We start from the raw sequence: 25,337 nt of genomic DNA on the forward strand, positions 1-25,337 counted from the left end.
GTGAGGAGCAGCTGAGGGAGCTGGGGGTGTTTGTCCTGGAGAAAAGGAGGCTCAGGGCCAGGTGGACATTAGCTTCTCCTGGGTAGCAAGCAACAGAACAAGCAAAAACAGCCTCAAGCTGCATCAAGGGAGGTTCAGATAGGACATTAGGAAGAAATCCTTCACAGAACGGGTGATCAGATGTTAGAAAAGGTTGCCCAGAGAAGTGGTGGAGTCACCATCCCTGAAGGTGTTCAAGAAACAACTCAACATGGCATTTTGGGCTGACAGTCTGTTATTCAAATGTTGAACTTGATGATCTCAGTCTCTTCCAGCATAAAGGATTCTGTTATTCTCTCACTGGATACATAAGGTGCTAAACTTTTATGCAATGTTTGAACATTTCCAGTAGAGTATGAGGTTGCCTGTTTTCATTGCATGATGTTCATGATACAAGAAGAAAATGAATTCCAACCTTGAGTGTTGGAATGAATTCTATAGGTATACCCTATAGAACATCGCACAAAAGCTGTGCGATGATCAAATCAGAACATGCCCCTTTGCTGCCTGCAGCCATTCTCTGTGACAAAGTCCAGTGACAGGACCATGTCCTTGAATTTGGAAACCTGAATACACACTTTAACAGGACGACAAAATGCCCCACCAAGAAAGTGCTAGTTCAGACACCACCACATCACAACCATTCCTGTAGAACTCATTGACATCCCCATGTTACGAATTTCAGAAACAAATTCATGGGAAAATGTATGTTTTAAAAAGAATTTAATCACTACAATATGTACCCATTATTCTCTGTCAGATCATCTTCTTTCAACCTGAAGATCATTTTATTTTCCCACACCTTTGCACTCAAGCGCAGGACAAACCATCAGGATGATTCTTGTTGATTTTGTTTTGATATGCTTCAATTCCCAGACTGGGTACTTGTCGACCTAATGGCTTATATTGCCCTAATTAAAAAAAAAAGCTTTAAAATTTGAGGTAAATACCAATACCACTATTCCCACATTAGAGCCAACTGACCCTCCGAATAGGTAGACTGGCCTTACTGCAAATGAGTATCAGGCATCATACAGTCAGTGAAATCTTGGCCTTATTTAAACAACTGCCTTGGGTTTGCATGGCCAGTTTTTGGTAGTGGCAGTGCTACAGGAGTTGATTCCATGAGAACCTATGAGAAACTTCCTCCATGTCAGACAGAGCCAATGCCAGCCAGCCCCAACATGGACCCACCACTGGCCAAGGCCAAGTCCATCAGATATGGTGGCGGCATCTCTGCATTAATGTATTGCAGAAGGAAAAGAGTTACCAAGTAGATGTAATTTCAGCCAGAGAAGAGCAGGCAAAGAGAACTCTACAGACACCAAGGTCACTACAGAAAAAGAGGGAGGAGGTGTTCGCTTCAGGCACCAGAGCTGATGTTCCCCTGTAGCCCATGGTGCAGACCATGGTGAGGCAGCTGTGCCCCTGCAATGCTCAGAGGTCCCTAGGGGTGCAAAGATCCACCTGCAGCACATGGAGGAGACCCACACTAGAGCAGGTGGATGCCCAAAAAAAGGCTGTGATCCCATGGGGAGCCCACTCTGGAACAGGGTCCTAGCAAGGACCTGTAGACTCTGGGAGTTCGTGGAGCAGGTTTCCAGTTAGGACTTATGACTTCATGGGGGACCCATGCTGAAGCAAGCTGTCCTTGATAGACTGCACCCCACAGTAAGGGACTCACACCGGAAAAGTTCATGGAGAACTGTCTCCTGTGGCAAGGACCCTATGCCTGAGTACTGAAAGGACTCCTCTCCCTAAGCAGCAGCATAAGCAATCTGGACGGCAGGGTGGAGGAAGGTGTTAAGATTTGTTTTACTTCTATTATACTGCACTGATTTTTATTTTGACTGTAATAAACTCAGTTATTCTCCCCAAGTCAAGTCTGTTTTGCCCATGATGGTCACTGAAGAGTGATCTCTCTCTGTCCTTATCTCAGCTCATGAGGCTTCCATTACACTTTTTTCTGCCTCATCCATTTGTGGAGGAAGGTGAGAGAGCAGTTTTGGTGTGTACCTGGCATCCAGTCTGTGTCAACCTACACAAACACAGAGTTATTGAATATAAGGCCAGTATTCGATCCAGTTTCTTCAGTGGTTGGTAGAGAAGTTCATTCCCTCACCAAATCACAAAAAACTTAACAAGTTATTCTGCTTTTTTGATTTTCTGTCTTTCCCTCCATGCTTTGAATCATATATGTAATCATTATCATAAAGAGTTCTGATTTACTCATTATTTAAATTAGACCCTCCAAGATCAAAAATATTACAAATTTCCAGTGACACCTTTTTTCCTATGGAAATTTTCTCAACATTTCACCTTTTCTTCAAAAACACGATGCAAGTAATGAGGGACAGAAAGGAAGACTGGACACAGAAAGAAAATTCTGTTGCTGGCTCCCCCTGAAATATATAACACTTATGCAAGGCAAATTTTAAACTGAAGTTGAGATGATAATAAAAAGGATAATAAGTTTTTGTGTTGAAAGGAAAACTGGCATACTACTTAGTCACTGCAAACATACAAGTATTATGGATAGTAATGCAGCTTGCTCTGTTGCCTACAAAATGTTTCTGACTACTATAAAGGTTTTTTTTAATATTGAGATTACATGATCTAAAGAAAGACCTATGACAAATACATTCAGCAAATAAATACATAATTTGATTACTCTGGATTTTGCTTATGCCTGGTAAATGTATGTACACTGGACTACAATCTTTCATGTAATATGAATAATCAAATTGTTCTCCAGGTTTTCAGGGTACAGAGTAGAGCTCATATTTACTAATGTTAGAAACTCAGGCTCCAAACCTTCAGATTGGACTTGTTAAAATTTGTTTACAGTCTCAAACAGTTTCTGAACTTAATATTTATCACAGAGGTTGTAGCTGAATATTGCCTTTCTTTATTATTGTATCACTTATCTTTTTCACCTACCATACCAGGGACATCATCTACTCCAAAGCATAGGATCTCTACCCAGGGCACATATAATCTACCAAATCTTTCTAACAAGGTGAGGACTGAACTTGATAATCCCCCAAGATTTAAGATCTTTCCTGTTTTATAGTCCACAACTCTCAATTCAAAACTGAAGCATTTAAACACCAAAGTAACTGTTCTTTTTAGGAAGGAAAACAACAATATTTTCATTCCCACCTGGCTTTCCTCTTTGCCAAATCCAAGAATGGCAATACAGCTTCCCTAATTCGGAAAATTTGTCTGAATTATCCTTTCCAGCCTTTCTAACAAGTTCACCACAAAGCTTCCCAGCTGTGAGAGTCTTCCACTACAACACCAAAAGTGGAAACAAACTACTTTTGCACCAATGAAAAGACTCATGCACTGGTCTCAGAAATATACTGCTTCCATCTGTAGTAGAGCATCCCCAGCCTGTGTTCAAATATTGATGCCACTTAACACAACCCAGTTGACTAACATCCCTTATGTAACAGAGAACAGAAATACAACACAAAAAAGTGTTCAAATCCTACTCAAATTGGTATCAAGTTCTGCCCTCTCCCAAGAGAGAGGTCTTTGCTAAATAGAAAAGTTGGTTTTTTACACTGAATTAGCAGGGTTGTTAAATCCCACAGGCACACAAGGTTGCAGGATGCTTCAGTTTTACACACCCAAATCCCTAAGTACTGAGCCCAGAGTGTACCTACCCAAGCTTCATAAGTGCTAAATCCACCCATGCCGTTTTCTCTCCTGGGATCTGTCCAGTTAGTAATTTCTTTGTCAAAACAGAACCCAAGTGGCGCCTCTGCAGTCAGGCAGAGCAGAGATACTGAACTCGCTCAACAGAGTAGCACCCCATTCAGGAAGCAGTGGCTGTGGCTGTTGACAAAAGCAGGGATGTGGAGTGCTTCACTGGTAGTCATGAGGGCACAGACTCCAAGTGCAAATCTGAAACGGTCAATAGGATGAAAAAATGAACATAAACTGGCAATCCATCAAATATTTGTTGTAACATTCTCTGTAAATACTGGCAAGAGTCAGCTACAGCAGTACGTCAGGAGCCAGTATGGCTCCAGAAGTTCAGTGTTCTCTCTCTGCCCTTAGTCCCTTTACTGCCAACATGCACACACTATACACCCATTCCCTGAGGGAAAGGGATCTCTCTGAAGCTTTCACTGGTATGAGTCACAGTGCTATCAATTTTTGCTTGAGAAAACTTGGTGGTACACTAAAGATCCAAGGTACCAAAACCCTGCATACTTCACTAGAAGGATGAAGATTGTTGAGCTTCATCCTTCCAAATTCCAGCAAAGAGGACAGACTAAAATCGAGTGTGCAACAAGCAATTCTTCTTGGAAAGTCATCTCATAAGTGATTCCAGCTGGTTTTCATTAGCATAACTCTCAAAGAGACACTACTCTGTGTCTCATCCCAAACCTTACCCTACAATGCAAGAGAACTGGGTTCAACATTGGAGCAGTCTATAGAAAGGCCTATAGGTGATTGCATAGAAACTTGACTGACAGTAATGGTAGAAAATATTGTGAGGACTCATCTATGGACTGGTACTAAGGCACATCAGATAGCAAAGGATTGAGAAGTCCCTTTTCTCTTTAGCTAACTCCTGTGTGCTTTTCATGTATTTATGTCTTAATAGGTCACCATTAAAAAACACAGGTCATAATTTGAAAATACTTCAAAACAAGAAGTTGAATAATGCCTGCAAAGTAATAAAGTATCAGTGGACAACGATATAAAGAAGAAAAGTTCATCTTCAGCTATTACCGCCACTTAAAGCTAGTTCCATCACTTTAAAAAAGTCAAAATGTAAAAAAATATGGAACCATATCTGCCTATCTGTTATCTGTCCCTCACAGACCTTGTTTTCTCTACAGCTTGAGGACTCATGAAGCAATTAGGATATGGCAAAGGGATCTTCATACAAGCAGAGGGAAGACCCAGAAGAACCTAAACAAAGATTGAAAGAGCTTCAGTAATGCAGAATGTCATTTACTAGCGTACATATCTCTTCCCAGAAGCACTTGACATGAATACCAAAACCTGACAGTAAAATCTGGCCTCTGGGAAGAGTAAGGACTTCATGTCTTGAGGACGTCTTAGGGAATGATCCTGTGGATAAGCCCAGTGTTTGGATTGTGCCTGTAAGCAGAAACTCAGAGCCCTGTAGGGTTTCCAGCATGTTTTCTGTTATCAGGCTAACAAATAACCTTGCAGTTATTTCCCTAAGAAGAATACATGGCAGTTACACAGCCAGCTATGTTTTGAAGGAATTTGGATTTTGTGAGTTTTCTGTGCATTTTCCTATAAGACGTCATGCAATGGCCAAAAACAAGTCCTTCTGTTTAAAAAGGTAATGATTCCACATTGAAGACTTAATCAGACAATTTTGGTCTTTCTGTGAGGGCCTTTTTTTACTTTCAGTATCAGACACAACATAATAAGGTCAATCAACTGCAGAGCTTTAAGCCCAAGAAACAGGATTAGGTTTTGCTTTGCCTTTTTCTCGTTAGGAGAAAAGAGATTTGGAATTAAGAAATCAGTCTTTACATAAAGCACTTACTGTGAAAACATGGACCCAGATCTTATTGGTATGGTTCTTAGAGTAGAAAGGTCTGTCTCTTCTGGGCTCATTCTCCCTACATGAAAGATGACAACATCTTACTGGACACTGTTAAATGTAAAATAAGTTGTGTTCAAGAGAAAGGATTGTTACTGTGGAAAAACTAATTTTATTTTGAATTATATCACACAGAGCAGGGTCTGCCTTAAGAAAGATATATGGTCGTCATACTGGAATTTTAGGTGGCTTAGGGACCTCTTCAGATCTCTAGGGATATATTTTCAGGTAAAACTTTAGCTTGCTCCTTGCTTCAGAGAGGATTCTCTGTTAATCTACCACAGCCAGGTTTTCAGAGGATTTTGGCCATAAGATGTATTCTGGGTGCACTGACTTCTGCACAATGCAGATTACAGATATTCAGCTTCTCACAGAAGCAAAAAAAAGAAAGAGCATTCTTGAGCCCTTTCTTTCATGATGAAAAGGTCATGACTCTTCATTAGAGCTTTATTGCTCTTTTGCAATAACATCCTTGATCATTAGACAAAAAAAAAAAAACAGTATAAAGATTTTACTGTAAAATACCAACACATATGTCACTCCGGAAAATAAAATAGAATTCAAGATTCTAAATATCATAGAGGGTAAGCATAGAGTGTCTTATATACCATGTAAAATCTCTTCTCTAGAGATATTTTAATTAATTTATCTATTCATCTGCACTCAGGGAGGAGACCTTGTGAAGTTTTTGGCATAAACATTATCCTCTCTTTGGAGATGAGATGAGACTACACTATTTGTAAAACAATTTCAAAGGAAAAAAATCCTTCACAGAAGAAAAGCTGATTTATTGATAGGCTTAGGTAGTTTGTTACCAAAGCAGTGTTTGAGGTTTAAATATCACTTATAGCTCTAACTTCAAAAGAAACATTTACTGCATGAAAATACTCATTAATTTCCTCCCATTCCCACAGCATTTTCCTGAAACACCGAGAAATACTGTAACTTTTGCCAGACAGCAAAACACATACTAAACTGGAAATTGAAAACTACTGAACTGAAGGATTCTAAATGGAATTGAAAGGCTAAAACAGCACAAGAACAAATGAAGCTGACTTTCTCCCATGTTACCTACATGGACAGGTTTTGTCAGGCCTCAGAAATCCATCATATGCCTACCTCTCTCAGGAGGACTCATTGAATTACTAAAGCAACAACTGTTTGCTGAGCAGTGCAGATCAGGGTTAATTTAGGCCATGCCTGGTCAGTACCATGCACCACAAGTATCTGCATAAGTTACTCTCCACACTTCTCACACACAACAGCTACATCCAACTACGTTACCTTTAGTGAAAACAGAATAATGAGCCAACCAGAAAAGAAAATTCATAAGCATTAACTAAGTCAATGGCAACAGTTTTGCAACTGATAGAGCAAATCGGCATAAAAATTATAAAAACAGACCAAGCCAGCTGATCAGCAATCAAATAAGTTTTGTAGAAAGCAAGGCAGGATTTTAATTTTCTGCCTCTTAAATTTTCCTTGAATAAGAAATTATGCTAAACATGAGTAAACAAGAGAACTTGAAAAAATTTCTAAGAATCTTTGAGATCTCAGAACATGCCTACCTGCAAAGGTAACTTAAGATCACAAAATAAAAGACACCAATACAAGTAGGCTAACTCATAGTTCAAATAAATTTCACCTTTCAGGGTGACACACCTGCAAAACAAACACTACCACACACAAACGTAACTGAGAAAAATAAGATAAAGTATATAGGAAGTCTGTTGTACCTTATGACTTTTGTCTCTCACCTCCACTGCAGAAATGCTAATTCTTAAGAGGGGCCACAAGACTTTCGTTCCAGGATGGGCAAGTAGATAACTGCAATGTTAATGCAGCTTAGTCAAAGCTGAGCAGCACAGTAAACATTGCTCCTTATCAATCCATGTACACATAGGTGATTGAAAAACACAGTATCAATCTTGTGAGGAGGGAGAGATAGAGATAGCTACACAAACAAAACAAAGACCATGTTGGTAACAGGAACACTTGATTTTTAAATTTTCCTTCCTCTTGTTCCAGTAAACCTATATCAATGCAGAGCCATATGAGGACCAAAACTAGGCCCTTCTAGGCTAGAATGGGGTTTCCTGCTTGACTGACTTAAAGCAATGTTGGACCTTAATTTTAACCTCTTCTGCAATATATCTGTAGCACCTCTCTCTCCCCTTCCTTCCTCCATCACCCTCTCTGAATTTACACAGAATTGTAAATTCTCCATGGAAAACCAAGACCACCAACACAGCCTTGATATTGTAAGCTCTAACACCTTTGAAGACATATGACTAGAAATTTTCTGGGAGAAAAAGACACAGCAAGAGGGAAATAAATGTAACCCACTGGTAGAGAGAATAAAGAATTTAAAATCATAATTTCATACTCTAAGTGTAGAAAACTAAATTCTGTTGCTCCTCCCCTTCCCACCCCACCAAAAAAAAAAAAAAAAAAAAAAAAAAGGTCCTGTCTCATACTGTCTCATATTTACCTAGCCTCTGAACCCTGTTTTCTCACAACACACTTTCCCTCGGGTATGGTAACAGATGCAATTTTATTCCCTCTTTACATTAAGACTCCATTACACTTTCTTGCTAGGCCTGTCAGTGGCTATGCCTGCTGCCCCCTTGCACCCTAACTTCATTTCCATGAGAGAATCAGATAATGGCAATTGTTTTATTCCTGCGAAGATATAAGGGAGACAGTTTGATGCATACAAGACAAGAAGAATGCCTTCACTGTAAACATTATCAGGATGGGCATGCATGTGGATCAGGCAAGACAACAAAGAGGCTACCAGAGTCCACACAATTCAGCACAGACGCCTGCCTGTTCCAATAGTTGTCCTTGACTGGGGCAGCACTGACACAGAGAACAGAGCCTGGAAGAGGCAGCCAACAGGGCTTGTCAAGATTTGCCTTCCTCATGGGTGTTTATTGTTCATACCTCAAGTTCAACCTTACTTAGAAACCAAGTACAGTTTAAAAGTTTTGTTTTCAGTAATAAGCTTTAAAAAAGAGTAGCAGAAAGTAAGGGCTTTTAAAAGACACAGGAAGAATAGAAAAACCTTGAATGATCTGGTGTTGAAGTTGATGACTTCCAAGAGCCTTAAGTCAATTTATTAATCTCATTTATATGACAGGCGATTGCCTTAAAATGCAACAAGTTTCAAAGCTCATCCTTAACAGGTTATGGTCTTGGGCTGGAGTTTGAATTCCTTGTGCAATAAGTTTTACGTTACCTGGGTGACTGCAATGGCTGCTCTGTCATGGGTCCTGTACTGGAAAGTGAGGGGTGGAAGTACAAATTCACAGGCATGTACTTGCTTGCCATATTCTAACATTTTTAGGCTTTTCTTAGCAACTTAAGCACTAAGAACCTCAGCCCACAGTTTTTTAAAATGCACTTATTTTTAAAGCTTACATAAAATGTTATGATTCCACATTTAACTCTTGGGAGAAGGAAGACATTCTAGCTCAGATCTTTCAGTGAGGTCAGTTTCTTTGAGAGCCTCTGGCAACAATCATTGCCACTGAGAGTCTGGACTAGAGCTGAATGAAATCCAAGTAGCAAGACCAATAAAAAATATCTAGGGCAGGGGTTGTGTTGAGCAAAACTGACTGCTTTCACCTGGGACTCTGCAGGGTTCTTGTTGAAAACACTAATGTATTGTCAGGTCTTCAAACCCCAAGGAACATACACAGAGAAGACAGAAAATTTCAGGTTTAAGAGAAGCTATAAAGCAGACATCTCATCAGTGTCATATAAATTGATCTTTATAGTGGTAAAATCTGTTGGTGTTCTTCCCCATTAAAATAGTTTCATTTGCCAATATCTTTTTACAGTCTCTTCTGACATAAAATAAGCAATGCTTCCTCTGGAGCCAGCAGAATCCCTATTACCATTGATACAAAGGATTTTAGCTCCCACATCTCTTTTGTTCACATGTCATCATTTTCATAAGCAGACCCACAGCTAGCAGAGAAAAGACTTCAGGCAAGATAAGCACTGGTGGGCTATTTTCATGCCATTCCCATAAATATAGTTCTAGCAAGAGATTTGCCACATGACAGCTGTGCTCAAAGTGTAATTCCAAAACTGTGCCTTTGCGTTATCCCATAAACACGATTCTGGGGAGATTAGTTAAAAGACATTTCAGCATTCTGCCACCCACACCATGCAACTGCACAGGAGTTTCAGTTCAGATAAAGTACCCACATTTCATGGAAACAGCAGGGATAATTTCCATTAATTTAACAAAAAGTACTAGCTCATGGAGAAAGTAAGGAAACTGGCACTGGAACATACTGCAAACAATTAACACATTAAGCCCTTTGGCTCTATTTTCACTTGTTATTCTTAGCAACTGGTATTACCAGGAGTGCTGATACATTTAGGATCATAGGAGGAGTGAACAGGTTTCTCTAGCGGGTAGAAACTGGAAGCAAATTATGCACATACTGAACAGGCCAGCTAGGAAACCTGCCTAGCTGAAAGTCATGCAATCTGTACCACTCTGTCTTCATTAAAATCTCTTCTGCAAAAATGCCTTTCTCAGTGATGTCCACCAATATTGTCACACACATAAGTCACAATGATGACGTCATCTTAGTAAATAATTGTAATCATTCCCTTAAAAAGAGAGCTGTGCCCTGAATTTTTCAGTGTATCATTTGTTTGATACTGTTTTCTTTAGCTGATAAAACTATATATTCTCAGTATTTAACATATGCCTCGGAACAGAAAAATGGTCTGAAGGATTTTGATTCTCCACTTCTATGCGTAAGTGAACACATTTATAATTTGTTAAATTTTTTTTGTTTGTTTTTGTTATATCTGAATGTAATGTAAGTACAAGAGTTAAATGGTAGTAATTAAATACAACTATTTCTAAAAATCTGCTTAACTAAAACAATGTAAATATTTCCCAGTAGAAGGAAAAACATCTTGAAATACCTCTTCAGTCAGGCTGTTGCACTTTCTTTACTGCTTTTAATGCTGAAATATAGTAAGTTCTATCAGCACATGATCTCTCAAGCATTACAGATAGCTCAGAAGCTATCTCTTATGTGCTAGTCTTAAAAAGAGAGAAGCCAATACCTCTCTTTCATTGGATTTAACAATGCATTAAGCATGCAGGCGGAGAACAAAGACAAGTGCATTAATATTGACAGAACTTCTTTTCCCCATTCTAGGACATGGTAATGTTTTACAGAAAAGGACATGTCCACCCTGCACCCCCATCCACAGGTATAAATATAAGTAAATTAAAACCTATGCTCCTAGAATTTAACCACAAAGATAATGAAGAGTTGTCAAAGTTACCTGTAAACAAGTAAATAAAAAAGCCAAGAGTCATCATGCTATATTGCAGTTCCTCCTGTTTGGCTGGCCAGTTGTGCATACATCAACTTCTAATGATATGCAGTCTAACCCAGCTGTAGAAAACAACAATTTTCATATGCAGGATGACTACAAAAACACTTTTAGGAGCAGCAGAAATGTGTGTCTCCTCTATGCTATGTGAACTAATACACAGATCATAAGACATTTTTCTTTTGAAAACACCATATGCTTTCCCTGTCTGCATTTGAATTTCCAGATAGAGGGAAAGTTGCATTCATATGGCTTCTCTGCCTTGCTCAGGAAGTAGCTGGTATTAGGACCAGGTTGAATGCAGGTAAGCTGCACATGATTGCTCCGTTCGAGCCCAGAATCCACAGTCTTCATGTGAATTTATTTCTGAAGAAATAGTCTGTTCCAAAAGGTAACAAGTGATGTTTAAATAATACTTGTTACTACTGCACAGATGGTCTCAGCAGACCAGCAAAGAGGCCAGTTTAGAGTCTTTGTGACTTAATTGTTCAATATAAACAAATTTATTTGAAATAGGCGCATCCAGCTTAAAACTGCTTGTGGAGATCTGCTGGAGAATATCAGAGAATAGCAGTGACCTGAAGAAAGCAATGAATGAAATTTTAGTGAATGCCAAATATTATATGTGGGTGAATACATACCCTTACATAGATATGCATAGTTATAAACTAGTCTAGCCGAGACCATGTAGGAAATCTGATACACAAAAAACATCAGAGCTCAATATTCATACCAATCCACCTCACTGTATGTTTAGAGCTGAAAAGGCTACAGAGAAGTCCAGGACTGTGATGGGTTTTAGAAGACTTTCTCTAAACAGAGGGATTAAATGAAATTAATTTTTTTTTTTTTCATTTGACCTTCCCAGTCTGTCATTTTGATTAAATCAAGTTAGTCTCAGGTTTCTTCGAGAGGACTACTTGGCAAGACTCAAGAAGACAGAAAACGAAATCAAATACCATAAAAACAAAGACATAAAGAAACAAATAAACACAAAATATGAAGACAATATGGTAGTAGACTACAAAATTATAAATGCTGCAAAAAAAAGGTTTGTAGAGATGGATTCTTCGTGACTTCTCACAATACATAAATAAGGAGGTACCAAAAGAAATAGTCCAGTTTAAACAAAAGGAAATGCTTTTTCCACATAGCTTCTTAATTGGAGTGTGGAATTCATTACCACAGGAAGTTGTGGAGGCCACAGCATAAAAGGAATTGAAAAAAAAAGGGGGGAATTTGTGGAGGATAAACCCACTGGTGACTATTAGACACAATGGTCCGGATGCAAATTTTAGCACAGGAAATTCTTAAACCATCAGTTACTGGAGGTGAGGATAATCGCTTCCTACATCCCCTGTTTCTCATCCTTCTCTTTAAGCTCTTTTTGCAGGCCACTGCTGGCAGTAGGACACTGGATTGGCTAGATCTTCAATTGATTAGTACAGAAGTTGTTATGGTCTTGAGTCAAATAGCATTTACCACAGTGTCAGAAAACATGGTATGTCACCACCACCAAGTAATGTATGAAATCAAATTCTGCAATTTGTATAGTTACCCAAAGCAAGATATGCAATTTTCTGAGGATGGCATCAGAAAATTCATGGCAACTACAAATTACATGCTTGTGAGAGAGATGCTACATCAGGGAAGCCCTGAGTTTTGCATGACAGAAATTTCCTTTTACAGTGTGTAGCACCCAAATGGAGACCTATGTCTGGGTTGATCCTCAACAATTAGGAAACATACTTTCCTAAGCTTACCCAAAAATTCTCCAAGGAGGAGCACTGGGAGTGCTAGATAATAATCTCTAGTTTTAATCATATGAATCTGAACTATGTCTAGTCTTCATCAAATAATAAAAATACCATTCTACATACCAAAAACATTGCCAAGCAAATGTGTCCAAGAATTCAAACTGGGATAGGCACCAGCAAATGCTCTGTTGTCCTTGTGCTGCCACTAACAGCAAGAAAAGCTGAGCATTCTGCTGACATCTTAATCAAAAAGTTGACAGCAACATTTTTGCCACATGCTATCTTACCCTGCAAGAAGATTGGGTATAAGTCCCTCAAATGGGGAAGGGGGGGTGACGGGGGGTGTTCAAATTCATGACTGCAGCAAAAAAAAAACAACAAGTCTTGAGACTTAGGAGGGCTAACCCCAGAAATGTAATGTTGCTCAACAAAAAAACCAAAGACATTCCTGACTACTGTGAGCAATGGGACATGCTGCAGTCTGATGAAAGTTTGTAAAAGGCAAATTGTTTCTAGCAAGAGCTAGACTTCATACAAAACAAAACTTCTAATTTTGTTCATAAATCCACTCATATAATTATTCAGGATGGGTCTAACAATCCAGGGAGCAGAATGTGTCTGGGGCAGTACAGGAACATTGTGTGACACATGCAGTGCTGCCTAGAGGGACAAAGAACAGCACAGGACAGAAAATCCCAGGGAGTTCCACTGAGCACCTGTCTCATAACAAGAAAAACTTTTGTGTTCATTGGATCTCAATAGCAGAGATCAATGGCTGCATGAGGTTGTTAGGAATACAAGACCTTGGAAACCTGGTGCAGTACTTGTCCACACCTAATTGGCTACATATTTCAGGGGTGTTAGCACCCAGCTACCATATATGTATGGGGAAAATTTCTTCATCAATCATTCTTACAGCTTCTCATGTGAAACAGCATAGTAAACTACATCAGACTTCAACATTTTGCATTCAAAATCTTCATGCCGTTTTCTCATGATGATCCTACACACATCTAAATTTCCTATTTTAAAGGAACAATCCTCATAACTACTTTCATCTATAAAATTGTAATTTAAAATTCTTTTTTATGAAGAAGCCTGATAACATCTACTTGAGTATCATTTCCTTTAAACTAAAAATCTCGTGATTGTGTATTTGGTCACTACATTCATCTGCTATTAGAAGTGCACTTAAAAAAAAAAAAAAAAAAAAAAAAAAACAAAAAAGCACACGCCTAAGTGATCAAAAGAAAGTTAATTGCTGAGACTGACGTACGATAAGAACTAACACAGTCAGCACTTTGAAAGCATGGCTCAGAAGAACCGACACTAACAGAGAGGCTTTCTGTAGTCCTCTGATATTTACATTAGAAGGCGTTTGTGCCAAGCCCAGCAAATTTTCTGACTGAAGGCAGCAAGTCTCGTGCAGAGGGTGAGGAAGGAGGGGCGGGCTAGGGGCTGCGGGCAGTGGGAGCTCTGGGGTGAGAGTTCCTCTTCCGCCAGCTCAAAGTGTAGGAGGAACAATGCTGAGAAAGGCAGGCGGCTACGCCCAGGTCAGCGGAGACGGACAGTCCCCCACCGGCGATAGCCCCCACCACGTCCTGGCGTTTCGGTAACACTTACACGTTCGCAGTTGTGAACTGTGGAGCTTTATTTCCTTGTCTGACTTGGTGGCTTCAAGGGGAAACACATTAGAAGATGAAATTTGCTTACAGCGATAAAGAGGACAGTTTTTATGCATTACTTGTAGGCATTCCTTGGCTGATATCCACGTAACCCCGCCAGCTTTTCTTTCCCAAGGAGACCTGCAGTTATTGCAGCACGTTCCAGGTGCCTGAGCTAGGCATGTAGTGATCCCACAGCAAGCACTGGGGACCCCAAGTGCTACCAGGCCAAACACCCCTTTGTCACCACTCTCTTCTCACCCCGGGCGGAGCTCTCTGCCTCACTGCCCTCCTCCGGTTTCACACACAGGGAGCAAAACTGGGTTTATCAGCAGATTGCATTTCTTATAGGGCAGTGGAAGAAGATGCTGTACCAATTAATTAATCATACCTACCTCGGACAAATTTGTGATTTGGGGGATCCAAGCACTGCTCATGTGTAGAAACTGCACCACGCAGCAAGCAGGTGAGGCTGGGGAAACAGCAGTGTGGCACACCTGGCAGCATTTGCCATGGCATCCACAGCTCACAGCGACGGGCATGTTTCCCTCAGAAGGCCAGCCCCACTCCCAGGCACCGCAGCTCCAGCCCTTCCTTCCCGCGGCAGCTCCGCACTGAACCTCCATCCCCCAGCACTGGGCTTGCCCTCAACCCGAGCCGTCAGCACGGCCCCTTGGGGACCAGGAGTTCCCCGAGGCAGCCGCAGCCTCTCACGGACCCCCGTCCTCGCAGCAGAACTGGCGCACAGCCCTGGCTCGGCCCGGCCGGGCTGTTCGGGCCCAGGCTGCGGTCGGGCGCTGCCCGCCCTCCCCGCGGCAAGAAAGGGCTGTTTGTGCCGAGGGATCCCGGGCTGTGGGAGCAGAAACGCGGCGGGCAGACAGCGTGGGCAGCAGCCGGGCGAGCAGCGCGGCCCGAAGCACAGCTGCCTGCAGCGGGGCATGCGGTGATGCTCCCTTCCACAGCTGGGGAGAAGGCATGGATGCCTCTGGGAAACTGCGCCAGCCTCCTGCGGGGAGCAGCCAAGGAAGGGCTTGCGCTCTGCTAAGAGGTGAAGCGGCAAAGGCACAGGGCGTCTGACAGCACCACAGTCCAAAGGCAGCTTCGTTGGACACCTTAACCAAGGCCCTAGGTGCGCCTAACCTCTGTCGAAATTCATGGAACAGCTCACTAATAAAGGAGGCAAAAACTGTGCTGATTCTCTTTCTCACACATGCTCACACTGGCCAGCAACCTCTGTGCTTCTCTTCATAAATGAAACTGCATCCATCCTCACCCTGTATATTTATTTTTTCAGGAAAAAACCAAATAAATCAATAACAAAGGAATCCCGTATACATATGCTCACTTGTCACAGTTTTGTTCCCATTCTCCATACTGCCCCAAATAGGCACAAAGCAAGTCATATCCATGTCTTAAAGAGTGGGTCTCTGATCTGCAGGCTTTTGCTTTGGAAGGGTCAACAGCTGCTGATGCAATTGCCAGTCTTGGGGTTCTTGCGGCTTATGTTTAAATTTTTCATTTTCTGTGAAAGGACTCAGCTTTTTCCATGTTTTCATAGAAATATAAGGGTATTCAGAAAACACAGCATCTTGGAATGCTAATTTCTGGGCATAACCACTACACAGAGAGGGAACAAAACAGGCACAAAGTAGCCCATAGTCAGACGCAACAAACTGAGCCATACAATGTGGCATGGGTGACTGGTATGACAACCACAGTCAACATAAGCCTGAGCATAAGTTTAACCAAGTTCATTTCTCCTTGTAGAAATCCCAAAAGTGCCTTGGCAATACAGGACCCCCAGAACCCTGACTATGCAGAAGAGAGGTCTGTGTGAATACATGCAGTATACACACAGTCCTTACACCTCGCTGAATGGCCCCTTTCTGTGTAACAGCTGCCCCACATGACACTGGTGGTGGGTGGGGAAGAGGAAAGGTTGATTAGGATTAGAGAAGGGTATTTGCATACAAAGGCATTCATTCCACAAGCCCTCATCTTAGAGTGTCCTGGCTGAAACAGGAGCACCCAACTACCAGTATGTATTGCATGTACAGCAATAAAAAAAGCTCTTAAATTCTGCTGTCCTTGTTGCATTGGAAAGTGCTTCTCCACCTGGTCAAAAATGCAGAGAGCTCTTTAACTCCTTCGCAAGTACATCTCATGATGGACATATTTCAGTTAGAAAACTGCATTTTGTTTAAAATTTTTGAGCACTGCTGGCTGTGCTAACCTCAAGCACCCAGGGCTGCCTGCCACATCAGCACCTGCCAGTGCTGCCTCGCATCAGCTCCATTGTGCAGGCAAACTCACACAATCACCTTCAGGCCTGCCTCTGGCATCCTGCCCCGTGCTTTACTGCTGACCCACCCAAACCCACTCATCAGACGGTAGCTGGGCCACCCTCTTCAATGACCTTTGATTCAAATCTAGACCAGAGGAGAGGAATTGCAGAATATTTTTGCAAAAAAGTATCTCATAGTCAGGATGGAAAAAGCCAGTCTGACCAATTCTGCACCAACACAACAGTAGCTAAAGTCAATGGGTTATTTCTAAGCATGCTGTTAAGCAAGTGCCACATGATGGTCTATCAGCTGTCTGGCTCGTACTGGGTAAAAGCTCACTGTACACTGCCTTTGCTCATGCTGCTCATGAATGATCATCTTTACTTGCACCTTCCAGCTCTAAAACGCTCCAAAATATTTTTTTTCGAAAATATAAATATAAGAACTATATTTATTCTATAATTTATACTATGATAATATATAATATTTTATATAAGATGATTCATGCTAATAATAGCTATTAAATAGAAATTAGAAAAATTAAAAATAGAAAATTTCTCATTTAGTCAGACAGTAAATGTAATTCTTATCAAGCAATCAAGCACAAAGTAAAAACCATATAAGCTAATAAAATAGTCCATTAACAGATGTTAACAGAGGAAGAAGACTCCACAAACTAAAAGAAACAATAATGCAATAATGTATATCTGAAAAAAAACCTCCTATCTGTTACAAGTTTTTGCATTCAATGCTGTGTGAACAGGCTATTGCAAAGGGAAGCATTTTCCCTGTTTTCTCCACATAGCTGTTTATTGCTTTTGGTGTTTTAGCCCAGCTCCCAGAGGCTTTTGGGTTTTTAGCCCAGTTCCCAGAGGGGAAGAAAAATGGAATTATTTCATCCACATAAGTGAAAACTTATAACTGTGAGTAAAACATATTCTGATGTCATGATGTGAAAATGAAAGTTTTGTCACAGAAGGCAGTGAGGAGGAATTTTTTTCGCAGACTGCCTGGTGCTTCTGGCTCAGTACCAAAATATATACCACTCTCAGGTTCGGGTAGGTAACTTCACACTGATAATTTCCCTGGGGATCAGAAGAGAAGTTCCAGAATAAAATGGAAGAGAGAGAGAGAGATAGATAGATAGATAGATAGATAGATAGATAGATAGATAGATAGATAGATAGATAGACAGATAGATAGATCCCATCATCCCTATGCATAAGCTGAGAACTCTTTTCTACAGGCAAAGAGTAGCCAGGGAGAGGGGAGAAGAGCAAAAGCAAACCAGGGAAAAATAAACAGGAAAGAGAAGCAGACCCAGACCATTACAATCTATTTACAACAATATGTGCAGTAACAGGTCTGGCTGAAACACGTGCAGGAAGGCCTGATAGAAAAAATCATATCATGCTCAGGGTTAGATGTCAAGTTTTCTTAGCCAGGGAGTAAAAAATATTTGTTTCCAAATACATTTATCCTGCACACTGTCAGGAAATAGTTTAATGAAAGCTGTTGTTCAGCCTTGTTTCTTTTGCCATGAAGTAAAGAAAACAGTACTGATACTGGAAACACTGAGAATAGCCACTGATTTCTGTGCTATCTGCTGGAACTTGTTCCTGGTGTTTACCCAGCTCTACCTGATTGACTACAAGCTTGAGTAAGACCAAGCACTAAGAATAGCTCTAATCACTGCTCAAACATTTCCCTCTGCAGGCAAACCAACACTGACCTGTTACAGTTGGTATGATTCTACTCCAAATTTGCATGAATGTCCTCAGTTTTTGACTTACAATGTTTTTATTTGGATGCATGAAAAAGCAGAATTCATGCAATACCTGTGGAAATAGCACTATGAAAAATAGCTTTACCATAATTGTAAAACATGGAAAAACCCAGATGATCCTCTGCTTCACCAAAAGCTGGGAACGTGTATTTTGGCTAATAAGCCAATTTATATTATGTTCTATTGACAGTGCAGTCTAGAGGTGGAAGACAGAAAGAGGAATGGAAAGATATATATGGAGAAGACTGACACTGACCAACATACAATGCAAACTATTAAAAAAATGCCAAAACAACTATGCCTTAAGGGAGAAAAAGGAATCAAAGCCAAAATGACTTTGTCTGCCCAGTGGAAGAAACTGAAGCAATCAGTGATTGTTTTTTTGCTTGCAGAGGGCCTGTCACCTGCCTGTGAAAGCACAAAGAAAGCAGATTAACAGGCAGACAGTGTGGAGTGCTGACTGTGCCTGAAGCTTAAAAATATGTCAGTGAGATAAACGACAAGTTCATGTTTTGATAGCACAGCAGTGTTACCCTGAAGCTCCGGGCTGTCTGGCTGCACCAGCACAGCAAGGAGCAGGGGAGGTCTCCCCAGGGTTCCTTGTGCCCCGTGGACGGGAAGGTTTCGTTTGCTCACAGTTTCCTCTCACCACATTCCAAACAGACACATGGGATTTTCCCACTGCATCGCCAAGAATCACACTACTGATTACAGGACTAAGGCGAGCCCAGGGCTGAGGCACTCCCCCGCTATCGCTCATGTGCCTCACAGATCAGAAACACAGACTCTAGCGCAGCCATGTGCTTGGCTGAACTGAAGCCTGAGCTGATGGCCCAGGAATGGTGGTACAAGAAATATTTCTTATAACCAAAGGCTCCAGATGTGGCTAGAAATGACCCAAAAAAGTTGGTGTAACAAAAGTACAAAGGATCCTTTTTGTCGTCATCTCCATGCTTTCTACCTCAAACACTCCTGAAAAATTTGCCCTTCTGGTTATCTGAAGAGGAATGTAATGTTTGTACTACAGCTGGTGTTTTGTTAGGCAAGAAGTGACCCACAACATTCTATTATCAATACTGACACTTTTCCTGTTTCTGTTGTGTCTTATTAAGCCTGCTTTATTTTTTTGTCAAAAACACCATTTCATATTTTGTCTTTCATTCTGCATTCTGACTTCACCAGCAGCAATCAACAGCAAGTATCAGTAATTTTGCATTTTCTTTTGGGGCCCCACCTTCCCTGGTTTTCTTTACATTGTACCCTGATAGTGTTAATAATTTTATCCCTCATTTTATAAAACTGTGTACTACAAATACAAAAGTAGCCACCATGGAGAAATGTTATTATGTCAAACCTTAACGGAAGCCTTTGAAAATTACAAATGAGTACTTAACAATATCTTGCAGAAAAGCTATCAAAGTTTGATATAGTTTTTAATTTTGAACTCTGTTTTTTTTTTTTATTTTCCCAAATAAGCTTCATTTGCATTTTTAAGTATTCAGGTATTTTAAAAAGTAAAAATGTACAGAAGAACAAATGCCAAGATTAGCAATAGTAAAGTATACCTTGAAATTTTCAAGGCTTTTGACGTGCAGAACTCTGACAAACAAACTAAAAATGTTGACAGGCTGAGTGAACCCCAAGTGGCAACAAGTCAAGTGTGACATTTCTCAGAGGAGGCTCCTGAAACTGAGCACCCTCCCCAGTGACCTGGGCAGTGGGACACAGTGCCCCCTCAGCACATCTGGGAGGCTGGCAGTGGGCATAAGCAGTGCCTCACAGTGTGCAGCCCGGCTGGGCTGCAGTGGCAGACTGAGGGAAGGGGTGATCCTCCTGCTCAGTGCTCCTGAGGCTCCCACCAGAGTACTGCTCCTCCTGTAATCACACAGGCAATAATAGAGCTTATCAAAAGGTGAGCGATTTTGAAAAAGCAAAATACTGAGGGTTCAAGCTGAGTTGTCAAACCAAGATCAAGAGTAAGTTTGGATGCTGACCAAGGAAAAAAATAAGTGACTGAAGAGTCAAATGAGGAAAAATGAGGCTGGATTATTTTTTACAGTAACTCCCTTGCCTCTGTCTATTTTGCAGTTCTTCTGTAAGTCCCCTTGCAGTCACAAAAATGACATGATAATGAGCTAGTGTTAGCCTCTTGATAACCTGAATGTCAGAGGTGAGAACACACCTTGGAAATATCAGGCAGAGGATACCAGCATTGTGGATGGAGAAGGAAATGCTGTCAGCAAAGCTTCATGTTTTGATCCACTGAGTGCACAAACAGCATAGGCTCCTGCTCTTATCTTGAGGAAGTTTTTCTTCCTATATCTCTCACTTGCTCAGGAGGTGAAAGTAAGCTGGTCTGCCTAAAAACAAGGAGAAAAGGAGCACAGTCCAAGTTTTCCAGCAGCAACAAACCCACTTCTCTCTACAGTGCCCCCCTCACAGTTTGTTCCTCCAAAGGCCTTTCCTGAGGCTCAGGTGCCCTGCTCCTCCTGCACACCAGGCCAGTGCTCCTCCTGTGTTTTCACATCAGCAGCAGACCCAGCTCACACATTCCTGTTGAGCTGCCCATCCTGCCCTTCACATGTATAGGCCACCTGACAGATCACGTGGGTGAAATTATGGGGGCTCTTCAAAACCTTGTCTGGAAATCATAATTCCATCAATGCACTTGATGCATGCACTCATTTCTATTTAATTATACTTTGAACAAATAAGATCATGGGTATGTAATTCTAGTTTTATCAGACCCTTACAGCTCTGAAAAAAGATCTTTCTCTATCACAGGTATAATTTCTTCTACAGAAGTACGCAGAATAATATCTCACAGTCTGTCTTGCACATACGCTGGTGTGCTGTTTTCTTTCAAAGACTTAAAAAAAGCAGAATTACCTCATGCACAACAGGATAAGATTTTTCAGTTGAATAATCTTTTTGGCAAAAATGCAGATTTGTGTACAACTATGACTATTTGCAGACGGGGACATGATTATTTGATTAGCTTCAACCGAAAAAGCCTGAGGAGAGGGAAAATGTCAGGAAATGTTTTGATTTTTCATTTTAAAAATAACTTTGATTAGAAATGTTTCTGAATATAACTCTGAATTTTAAAAAATGAACATAAAAAACACCTAGGGTAATAATATTATTTCTTTTTTTTCAGTTCAACAAAAGAATAAATGTTTAATTTTAATCACAGACAAGACTGAAAATGAGAGTTAATCCACAAACTGACTCCTAGAAAATCAGTTGCAAGACAACACACTAGAGGAATCTCCCACAGTTTCAAGAACTTATCAGCTGCTTGAGATTTAAGCCTGCTAATATATTGAACTGCAAACTCTTATAAGTCTACTACCAGCATTAAACAAAGCTCGAGACAGAGCTACACTTCTGGTTATCGGCAGTAATCTCCCAGTACAGCTACCAGTCAGCTTCCAGTTGGCTGCTGGCATCTTAAAAATAAAAGACAACAGCTTGAGATCTGTCCTTCTACAACAGGGTTGAATTTTAAATAGCAGCTCCCTTCACTGTTACTATTCTATTCTATTAGATTATTGTGAAAGTTTACGCAGGAAATTGATTTTTTTTTTTTTCTCATGCAGACCAATTTGTAATGGAGAACATTTAAATTTGTAAATGGAGAACATTTAAAGAATTAATACTGAGTTATTTACTTGATCCTGAAATAATACGTACTCAGCTGTGGGGTTCTGGTTATCCCTTATTAGGAGCAATTACTTTAGTTAAAAACAATGGATAAAAAACTTGGAACTTCTGGGAGAACATTTTTTCCAATGGAAAACATCTATTTATGAATGTCCAAATGTTTTGAATAGGGATTGCAAAGAAAACTCAGGGAGTAGCTGCCAGCAAAATCACTGGACACCCCAGATACCTACCTGTGAGGCTGCTGAGAGACCTGCCCTCTGGGACTGACATATCTGCACTATAATCCCTCAATCTGGGAAATTGATTTTCCTAAGAAATGAGATCACACTTTGACAGCTTTGCTTAATAGAGTGATTCTCAGGCCACAGCCTACTTGTGATCCAGTGAATCACTCTGACACTCTTCCATGCACCAAAAAGGTGGGTCTGGAGCATGGCATGTACAGCTCACCTCAATAGAACACAGCTTCAGCCAAAGCCACTTCAGAGAGCAGCTGCCAGGTTTATCCTCATAAGCTGCCTGCCTTTAGCACCTTAATTATCTTATCAGTTTCAGCATCCTATAGCTATCTAAAAGCACCTGTGGGAAAGAGACAGTCTTGGGAAAAAGGCATTATCCCTCCTTTCAGGTCTGACCTCAAAACTTTTTCCCAAGCCTCAACATTTGTTATGACACCAATTTCAAACCTTTGCAATAACCCACTGTGATAGAGGAGGCAGCATCCAGAGCTCACACCCTTCCCAAAGCCAGGAGGCTTGAAAGCCCTGGAAATCACCCTGGTTCTCCCCACCTCTAGTGGTTGCCAAAACAGCTCAGCTATCTGCATCAAATGGCTGGTGAAGGCTTTCAAAATTCCCTGGGCCAGCATGTGTTGCTATGAAAATGAAGGGGCCAGTTCTGCAGTGTGAGTGCAGGATGTGAGCGCTGCCACCAAGGGACACCCTGGAGGTGGACCATATGAGGTCATGACAGCATCCGTGCCTTCAGGTGAATCCTGCACCTAAACCAGCCACAGCCACGGGGAACTGCAAGTAATTTCTGCATCCCTCCTTCAGGGCTTGCAGTCTCCCTGCCTGTTGTGTCACTGTTTTTCATGATTATGGGATGCCACCACACTCTGAGAAATGTCAGAAATAGAGAATGAAGTAGGCAGCCTACAGCTTTACAAGAGAGAAAACAGACTTACTGAGCTCCTTTGGAAAGGTCACTCACAGAGAGCTGTGCTGTAGTCAATTAAAGCAAAACAGGACCAAGCAGCATACCTAGATTAAGGGCAGCCGTACACAAGAACTAGGGTGATATTTGTATGATATTAACATAGAGTTGATTCCATATTCATATGATATCATAGTGATGTCACTGTCTCACGTCACTACATAAAGTGCAAAAGTGTTTTTTCATAATATTTATGCTAATCATTTGACCTTTGAAAAATAAGTGTGTTTTGATTTTCCTACAAATACTCTGTAGCAAATACCATTTCTTGGAAAGCAAAGTAAGAATGGGTTACACGAAAGATACAGGCCAACATCATGCCTTCAGCTGCCCTACAAAGACAAAGTAACCTGGCAAGCTCCAGCATTTCAGCAAGTGGAGAGCACAAAAGGAATTTTTATTCTTATATTTCTTCTGGTGGAGTACAACATAAATTCTAAGGATTAATAGATTATATAACCCAGGTTCTAGTCCTATTAATATTCCTGTTCATGTTTTGTTTTACATACAAATTGTGAAGAAATAGTCTGTAAGATATGTTTCCATTGCCTGAGCAAAGAAAAACAAATCCTGCCACAATCATCCCCTCCAGGCTTGTGGCACTTGGGATCCAAATGGCTTCTCAGAAGCCTTTTCTGCTGACCTTCAGAGTTCTAGAAAGTGCTTTGAGAAAAAGTCCTTGGATCTCACTATTCCTTGATCACAGACAGACCCAAGAATTATGCACCTCAGTCTCCAATTACTCTTTAAATGTCCCACAAAGTTCCAAAGAAAAATAAACCTCCCTTGAAAGTACCCATCAGACCCTCAGCTAAAAAAAATTTCCCTTCACTTTCTACGTTTTCTCTAATATTTGCGAAAACCTATACTGACTCTTAGCCTTAAAGTGTCTTTCAGTGTTACACCACACATTTTTCTTTAGACTTTTAACCCCCTTATCCCCTGAAGGAATAAAATTTGCTTTTCAGATTTGTCTTTGCTTTGATAGATAGCATGCAAGCAAGTAGTTCATGATGACACACTTGCTATCTGATAAATTGATTTTTCATGAAGGATTTTTAACTGCTTAGAACTTTTTCCAGCAAAATCCACAGTAAACTGGTGGGAAATCTCATTCCTCATATGTGATGCCAATATTATGCAACTGTTAGGGAAGAAAGACATTGGTATTTTGCTTAATCTTAAGGAGTCCTGGCAACTTTTGACTTTGAAGCATGACGAAAGGCTTGGTATAAACGCAGTGTAATTGATTCTTCACAGGGAATATAAGGGAGCATATGGTCTCCTGCCTGTAAAACCCTTTTTGCTATATACACATTATACACTATACATACTAAAGTGTAGTCTCTGGTGTAGGAACTACAATTGCTCCAACACTGCCCTATGCTCATTAGTCCAATGTTTATCCCCAAAATGTCAAAAAAAAGGCAAATACTCTTCCCGTCCTGCTGACTGCAATTATGTCTTTACACAAAAGCAAAGAAGGGGAATTTCAATTCAGTATTTTTAAGGGCCCTGTTATAAATAGATATAGCCAGCAAACTATTACTTTCTCTCCCTTTTTTGAAACATCTTTCTAGCAGTTTTTTTCTGACAAGTTTGAAAAACCATGAATTTTAAGTATACCTGAGCGCTGTATTCACAGCAGGTTCTGAAGAGTTATGCTGCCAGATGACATTATGAGAGAATCCTTTTTACCATATGCAAACTCAGAGCTTCAGCGAAAAGTGATTACTACTGGTAACCAAAATACCTCTTTTATTTGTTGCCTCTGTTTCCACTGCTCATTTCTAGGACTAACTGAATTTTAAGTCAGTCCCTCAATGCATGTGAAAGAAACAATCATAGAATATGTTGATATGTCGTAACTAAAATATCTTCATAGCCTGAAATTGTCCACATGTGGGGATAAACTGTTTCACTGGCAGCAGGAATAGCATGGGA

The sequence above is a fragment of the Ammospiza nelsoni genome, chromosome Z, assembly GCF_027579445.1.
Source record: "Ammospiza nelsoni isolate bAmmNel1 chromosome Z, bAmmNel1.pri, whole genome shotgun sequence".
In the NCBI taxonomy this organism is placed as follows: domain Eukaryota; kingdom Metazoa; phylum Chordata; class Aves; order Passeriformes; family Passerellidae; genus Ammospiza; species Ammospiza nelsoni.